Here is a 9,492-nt window from a genome sequence, read left to right as displayed (position 1 = left end):
TAAACGCATCTAAACTATTGCATACTTTTCTTATAAGACCGTATCTAGACTACGCAAATTCAGTGTGGTACTTAGAAAAAGACAAAATAAATTTTGAAACGATACAACGTAAAGTAACAAGAACAAAATGTCTAAAAGGGAAAAACTATGAAACTAGACTAACCTACTTTAAATTTACGACTCTTGAAAAAAGACGCCAACGTAATGACCTAATCCAGTTTTTAAAAATAGTCAAAAATATATATAATTTAACCTGAATCCCACCTGATTTAATAGTTTTAAATAAGAAAGATCATCATAAAAATCCAAAGAGATGCTTTTTTTTAACAAACCGGGTTATTAATAGTTGGAATAACTTAGATCAAAACATTGTTGATTCTAAAACACTTAAAGAGTTTAAATCAAAGCTGGACTTGTTTTTAACATAAGTCGGCTGTTTAAGCCAAGATTACCTAGACTTCGTACATTGTTATTTTACATGTATACAGTTATTATTAAAAAAATAGATAAATCTCTGTTTTTATCGTTAAAAATTATCGCTAGCTAGTTGCTAACGTGTTATGTTTATGTGCCTTCATCTGGTCTACGCCTGATATCAATTTGGACTTAAGAATCAGTCAAAAATCTAAAGTTAAAGATCTTGTACTTCTGTATCCAAATGATCTTAGTGAAGACGAGTTTATTGATGAGTTCAGCCACTTTTTGTCTGTTCGACGCCGTCTGTTGACAAATGATCGGCTTTTAGATCTTTTAAATAGCATTTATGCGAAAGGATTTGAAGGAAATTTTTACCAGATATGCATCTGTCTTCGTATCTTTCTTACTTTTCCAGTATTTGTGGCTGAAGGCAAGAGATCTTTTAGCAAGTTAGCTTTCGTCAGAAACTCTCTAAGAGAAACTCTCATGGGACAGAACTGTCTTAACGACTGTTTTATCCTTTCAATCAAAACAGATCTTGCGAAGAAAGTTAACTACGATGTTTTAACTTCCAACTTTGCTGGTAGAAAAGCTCGTAAAGTCTTGGTATAACGTCAAAAAAAACTTGATACCAAATCCAGAAATCTTTTTTTCTTTGTTGCGTTTAGTTGTTTGATTTGTGAACTGTCTTAAATACAGAATTTTTAGATATTTTATGAATACTAGAAATATTAGCTTTATTTTTCTTATTATTTAAATTTAGTAATGATTAGAGGGGGGGGGGGGGGATATATGTGTATGAGATACATGTGTATGTGGTAACATTGTTCAATTCTGAGTCTCGTACTTTTTAGTATTTAGATTTATGGAGAAACATATATATTTTTGGAAACTTTTTTTTATTTTCTTATACTTTTGTGTCTTTGTTTTTCTCTTCTGTGTTCCACCGACAACTTTATTTTCCGTTGTAGTTTATGAAACAAAACATGGAGTTATTTGGTCTTTTTTTAAAACATAGCAAATATTAATTTAATGTTGTTTATATATACTGAAAAAAATTCAAAACAATATATTTAGCACATTCTACAAAACATGTGTAGTTTTCATTTTTGATATGCCAATAATTTAATTTTTATGGTTTTGAGTCTGCGTTTTATACAAATTATCCAACAAAATATACCCCAGTTTCACTGATTGCATTAGTAATGGATGGATACAGTTTGCAGCTTAGATAAAAACAGAAGCACTGCTATCATAACACAATGATAATTTTTTATAATTGTTTAGTAACTAAAACAGAATGTCTCAGTTACAATTGTGAAACGCCTTTTCTTGAAGCAGAAGGAACAGAGATAGACAGGTAAGTTGTTTTTATGGTATTGTTTTCAGTTATAAAAAATTCAGCATGTAGATTTATGCAATTTTTTTTAAAACTGAACTGAAGACGATGCGATTATCTTATCTCTGGAAAAGTTGTAAGAATCAAATGTTCTACTATTTTTGTAATGATTAAAATAATGTTGACTCCGCTGTAGTTTTGCCATGAAAAAATCATATTCACAAACCTTGCGTAACCAAAAACTTAAGAAATTTTCAAACTTTTACCTAATTAGGTAAAAACTTAAGAATTTCGTAAGTTTTTGGTTACGCAAGATCTGTGAATATGACTTTTGTCATGGAAAACTACAGCGGAGTCAGCATTATTATAATCATTACAAAAATAGCAGAACATGTAGATGTTGCGGATTTTTTGAGACTTTAGCGTAAGTAACTTTAGCTAAGTTATTACTTATGCAAAAAGTCTAAAAAAATCCGCAACATCTACAACATTTTCCTAAAAAGTTCTTAAGCTATTGACTTGAGCTTCGCTTAACTTTAAATCATCTAATCATAATAAAAAATGGCGCTTTTATTATTGTAAAAGATTCAGATTTTGTTTGTTATTGTCAATAAAGTATAATTTTATAATAATTTTATACTGTTATACGTCAAGTTATTTATTTAATAATACAACTATAACTTTTTTTTTAACAACAATAGCAATATATTTACCAAAAATATAGATACTACATAAACTTGTTTTATAAAACTTGTTTTCACCTTAAATTTAAGTTTAAAAAATATACATACGATCTATATAATAAATGGTTCACTCTCTCATAGCCTAGCTAAAATAAGTAGAGCGACCATAGTATGGATATATCATATAGTTTTGTAGTATGTCAATATAACTTATTAAATAAGTTAACTTTATAACTAGTTATTGTCATACTTCAAAACTATATGATGTACCCATGCTTTATTAACTTATGGTTGTATCTATACTATCTATACTATAGTATACAAAATCATATACAATAATATTATTGAAGTATATACTTCAATAATATTATTGCATAACTAGCATATATATAGCATATTGCATAACTAGCATATATAACATATACTTCAATAATATACTTGCATAACTAGCATAAAGAAAGAGAGAGTCTCCCCCTCTCTTTTTGTGTGTAAGAGAGTAAATATGTGATACAATATTCACAAAAACATGCAATTAATTTATTAGTTTTTCAAATATCTATTTTTTTATTTATAAATGAGAACAAGGCTATTTCTAAATACAATAATGCTAAAATTATCTCTGAGTAATCAGGCTGTTGAAGTAATAATGTATTATAACCTAAATATTAAACTCGCTTTGAATAATGATTCTATGTTTTTTGATGATTTCAATTATCCAGAGGTATTAACAGTATTAAGATCTATTTGAATAATAATGCTTGTTATTAATTATCATCAAGAGATATTAATAATATCTATGGATAATTTAAATTATTAAAAAAAAGAGCATTGTTTCAAAGCCTAATTTCTTGGTAAATAATATTGTTATTTGCATATAGTAAACATATTCTGTAATATTTTAAATTGGTAGATCTTTTATTTTGTATTTCTATATAAAATCTCATTGTTGTAGATTGTTATTGCAAAGAGCAGGAGTTCCATAAAAAATTATTTGATACACCAGTTAGTCCAAATAGAGTGATAGTGCTTTTCACAATTCAGTAGAATTATTATCTGTTGCTGTTAAAATTATTACAATTCTTGAGATGACAGCATATTGTTCACACTGGTTGTAGCTATTATATTGTGCTGTGTTTGGTGTCTTTAAAACTTACTACAATACTTGTTGTGATTTAATCAATAATAGCTCTGTCAATGAGTTAAATATCTTATACTGCACGTGCCTGATTCAAAGAATTAACTTTACTCTACCATATAGTCTCAATCTGAAATATCACTGAAAAGAACTAGTAAAACACTAGTGGATTTTAATTCAAACTGAACTTTTATTAATTATGTTAAGAAAACCGAAACTGTACGCATCAAAGTTACCAATGTAGATTTATTTCGACTAGATAGTCACACAGCAATAATGTACCTTTCCTAATTCTTTCCTAATTTCCCAATTTTATGGAAAGATTGTTGAACTTTTGTTTATGTATTAAAAATATTCCTTATTATTCTGACAATTTGAATTTTGTTTATGAATAGTCTCAAATTAGCTAGAATGCAATCAATAGTACTTCTTGAATTTATTGAGACAATTTCTTTATTTAACGAAACTGTCATTCCCTATAGCAAATAAAAGTGTTGTTGATTCAAGTCAATTATGTGATAAAACAAGACCACTGAAAAGAAAATTTGACAGTTATTATGATGTTTCCTTATACCCTAGGGTATGAGAAGTGAGAATCTTAAAACAAGAAGTTAAAACAAAACACTTTAGCACTTCCATTATATTATGAATGTGAAATTTTATGTTAAAGAAGCTATGTTAATGAAGTTTTGTTAATGAAATTTTATGTTAAAGAAGTTATGTTAATGAAGCTATACAAGACAAGTGCATGATCTGAGCAGGGGTGAACCGTGATCTTTTTTAGTACTATAGGACCGGTATCGACGCCCAAAAAAATGCCTCAAAATACTATTTTCTTGTTGTTTTTTCTTTTCTTTTTATATTAAAAATAGAAAAAAAAAGTTCTTTCAAATGCTAGTTTTCTGCATATTTTAGCTACTTTATTTAGCCAGTGATGTTTACAAATAAGTTTCACGGCAGGGTTAGAGTTAGGGTTTTATAACTCGCCACATCATAAGAGTATCTCTAAAATAAACTCTAGGTTTATCACCGCTAAGAAAAAAAGAAGGAAAAAGCAGAGGCCAAAAATAAATGATTTTTCATCTATTCAAATAATTATAATAAACGATTCAAAAATTTTAGTATTAAAATAACTGTAGAATACAATTATTTAAATGATTAAATAAAACCAATGGACATTCATTGATAATATCATACAGGAAGCCGAATAATTATCTTACATAAGCCCAGGATAATACAATTTGAATTACCCATTTGGATTTGGGTAAATATGCACCAACTAGTTCTTATTGAATGCTTGTACTGTTTATATTTAGAATAATAGATGAGTAGCATTTTGTTAATAATTAATATGTCATTTAAAAAAACCAACCGACTCTTATTTAGTCAATTTTTATTCCAATTTTCGATTATTGATTATTTTCATTATTTTGCTAATAGATACTCAAAATAGATTAAAAGAATGCAATTAATTACATTGCAATTACTTTTAAAAGTAATTGCATGTATATGCTATATGGGACTTTTCAAATAACACTTTTTTTGCTGTTTTTAGACTCCCCCTCCCCCTTTGTATATGGGACATTTTAAACAATCCCTCCCTGCCCTCTTCGTGACGTGACATTTTTAAACAAATATATCTTATAACTATTTGTAGAAGAGAAGTATTTTTTACTTTTTTTATTAAGACATGCACGGCAAAGTGACCGAACAGTTAATGCATCTTTTTTTAAAGGCAGGGCTTACATTTACTTAGACTTAAATTTTTGTTGTTGTTGTTGTTGCTACATTTAAAAATACAGCAAAAGCATATACGGGCTATTCAAATAATAAGTGATATTCTTAGATGAAGGAGGAAAAGGGGTTGCTTGAGAGTGTCACCAAATATTTCATGGGAGAAGGGATAGTTAGCCACAGTGTGGCATGACAAAATATTTAAAATTTAAACTCTACCCACAGCATAGTAGTAAACTTTTGGCAAAAAATTACAAACTCGGTCACGTTGCCCTGCATGTCTTAATAAAAAGAATAAAAAATACTTCCTTTATACAAATAGTTGTAAAATAATTGCCTCAAATTTTGCGTAAGTTTTTGCCTAAGTTTTGCTTAACTCGTGCGCAACCTTAACTTTACGCTCGTACTGCGAAAAAGTTGTGAACGCAAAAAATAGTTTGCGTAAGTGTTTCGTAACTTTTGCTCAGATTCACAACTTTTTCAGATTCTCAATAATTTGCTTATTCACAACTTTTGCGTAACTCTTGCGTAGCAAGAGTTACTCAAAAGTTGTGAATAAGCACCCTGTTGACAATAAAGTGGTATTAACACAGTTTTGTGGGCACTGCCCCCAAGCAATATTAACATTACTAATATGACTGTGTATAAAAAAAATAATATTTCTGAGTTAGTTAATGTTTGTTTAAAATATTTATTGCTTTTGAAAATTTTTGCAACTTTGTTTAAAAATTTTTGCAACTTTGCTGCATGTGTCCGATGTGAAACTTCCTTTAGAGTTTTTAATCTATATAGATACTAAAAACGTTTTTATACATTGCAACATTACTTTACCCTCTATGCTGATGACATCAAACTTTTTAGACCGCATTCTCCGGTTTTCATAAGCTTACAAAAACCTGTAACGAATACAAAAAAAAAAGTTTAAAATTGAACACTGGAAAAAACTACACAATAATCTGGGTTGCCATCGTTCTGTTTTTTCCGGAATGAAAATTTTAATTTTAATTAGCTTAGCCCTCTCCAACGTAAAAACCGAGACAATCGTCACTCTTTTTAATGTCACCCTAATTATAACATTCTGACAATGGTCACCCTAATTACAAAACTCAACCACCAACAAATAAAGTTACACAATAAACATTGTCATGTTTATTGTGTAACTTTTGTCTCAATATTTTGTCTCAACTTTTTCAACATTAATCATAGAGTATCAAATTTCCGGGCAGCAATCTAAACTTTAATGCAATAATGAATCTGTTTTACTCATTCAAATTGTGTAATCAAACCACAAAACATTGGCGGTTCCGACTCTAAGGTATTTTCTTGAGCTTTACAAACATAAAGAAGTTTGATGAAGTTGATTGGAATGCAATAAAATCAATTCTAAACGTTTCAAATCATAGCAAAACTTATAGACATTTATTTTATATATAATAAAAACTAAATACTTTTTACAACATTAAATTTTATGCCAATGCATATATCCGTAGAAATTATTTCTGTATTTGGGAAAATGCGTAGGAAAGATCTAATCTTTAGGTTAGTGGTTGTCTAGTAAAAATTTGTTTTAATGACGTCATTAGTTTGCTTTTTTGTTTAGTATTTTTTGTACAACAAAAGTTTTTCGTATAACCATAGAAGACATTTTTTTATAAGTATAGTAGATATTTTTTTGTAATGTTATTTTTCGTAAAAGCATAGAAGACATTTTTTTGTAATTTTATTGTGGGCGGGAAAATTCGTTATGATCGACCGTGTTAAATTGGATATCGTTTTTAGTTTTTTTTTTCTATCCCATAAGTATTTTGGCAGCACGTTTGCGTTTATTTTAAATGATTGCTTGTGGTTTAATATTCCACACGGCCTCCGTTGAACCAATGTAAGTTTTATCAGGTGTGTTGAGAATGATATAATGCATTTATAAATGAAATTTTTTATTTTAGAATTTCCATGCACTGGGCAGATTTTGCTTGCTTTACAATAGCAAGCTAGTCGCCGTTGTCGAAAATCCAAAAGAGTTATTAAGCAAAATAAGCGAAACAATATTCAAATGTCGTCACGGGAATAAATCTTTACTTGATAAGCACAGACAAAAAGATTAGAATCTTCTGACGCATTTTTTTTAATACAGAAACATTTTCCACGTGAAAAAAAAAAAAAAAAAAAATTATACGTGGTGATTGCATTTTCATGAAACTTATATTTGTAAAAAAATGTAGTTTTTATTTATTAAATATATAAAACAGCTCTGCTTAAACTATATATTTAAAATAAATATATATATATATATATATATATATATATATATATATATATATATATATATATATATATATATATATATATATATATATATATATATATCATAACATTGGGTGTGCATGAAATGGATTCTTTCCCTATTTGGTTTTTTGCGCATTTAAAAAAAATCGAAAAATTGGAATATCTTTGAAACAAAACAAGAAAGAGTTTAAAAAAAAGAACTTTAAAATTTAGTTTAAAAAGTTCTGAAAACAGCTTAATCTTAACTGGAAATTGAGTATTTTGTTTTTAAATAATTATAATGTGAAATTTTTAAGATTTATTATGAGTTGATTAATTGATTGATATTTGTTAAAACCTTAAGTAAAAGTTCATATTGTTCCACATGTCAGCAACTGGAAAAACTAAATTTTTATTAAATTTAAAGGACAAAATTTTTACATCGATTTTTAATATCGTTCTTTTAAATTGATTTTTAAAATCTTGAGTTCTGTTGTTTTTTGGGGGTAAGGGTGAGGGGATATTTAAAAAAATCCAATCTAAATTAAGTTCAAAATATTATTTTGTGCAAGCATTCTTAAGTCGTGGTTACTTCTTTTTTTAACTTTTCACCGTGGAACTTACTTCAAAGTTGTGGAAACTTTCATAATCTTGTTAATGTTTTTGTGAAAAGCTTCGAAGCGTTGCACACAAAAAATTTCCAAAAGTTTTTTTTTTCTAGATACACGATAAGGTTTGCTAACGTTATGTAAAATTTCCAACCGAGACTCGTCATGTGAGTTGTGTATTTCTTCAGATATTGGTGCAGATTGCAGATTTCTGTGACAAATTCTTGAATTTATAATAAACCTTCTCTGTATTCAAGAGAAAGCTTTATTACAAAACAACCTTCTGTCACTAAATTATAAATATTTTTAAAAAAAAATATAATGTTTGTAAAAATATAAATGAAAATAAATTTAAAGTAACTAACTGTATACCCTTTTTGATTTTCCCTAAAGTATTAATACATGGTTTTATCAGAAGGGGAGCTATGGTTATGGGTTTATCCAAGATAGAAAGTACTTTTTGAAAAAAAAGTCCATCAAATCGTTCTCTATTGTAACCCTGCCTTGATACAGTTTTACCAGTTAGAAATGTTTTAGTTGACTCCTCAGCCATCACAACATTTGTTTTACAACGTGCTCAAACTAAAAATAGTTCAGGCGGTGGAAATTTATCAACCACAAGAGACTGTTTTTTTGTTTCTTCAGACTTTTTAGTTACGTCATGGTCAACATTTTCATAGTTTTTTCTGTTCTTATAAGGTTCACCATCATAAATAAATTTCTGATAAATAAGGTTCACTATCATAAATAAATTTCTGATTTCAATCAGCAAACTTTGATAAGTGCTTAACTTCCCATTTAAGTTTTCATTGTCTCCTTATCAGTATGAGAATACTTTCCCTTATGTGCCTTTAAAATTAGTGTTAGTGACAAAAAGACGTTAAGTACTAAGTCAAAACTTGATTTTGAGTTAAATATCAAACAATAAAAAGCAATCAGTATTTTTTTTATTTCTATAAATAAATATTCAAGAGTTATATAAAATACTTGCTGTTTAGCTTACCAAGATTTCCAGTAAGCGGTTGATGAGCTTCAGGAGTAGTTGATAAGCTTCAGGAGCAATTGATAAGCTTCAGGAGCAGTTAATAAGCTTCAGGAGCAGTTGATAAGCCTCAAGAGCAGTTGATAAGTTTCAGGAATCAGGCTTCAGCTGCAACTGTGTATTTTAACTCATTTAGCTTATGTAACTTAATTTTGTTGTCATTCATTCATGGGGTTCGATTTATGCACAACCAAGGTATTAAGACACATTTTGAGTACCTTTTAGTCATACTTAAAACCTCCTTATCGAAGCAGTGATATATATGTAGGTCA

Source organism: Hydra vulgaris, chromosome 08 (genome assembly GCF_038396675.1).
Source record: "Hydra vulgaris chromosome 08, alternate assembly HydraT2T_AEP".
Taxonomy (NCBI): Eukaryota; Metazoa; Cnidaria; class Hydrozoa; order Anthoathecata; family Hydridae; genus Hydra; species Hydra vulgaris.
Note: the sequence above shows the minus strand (reverse complement) of the source record.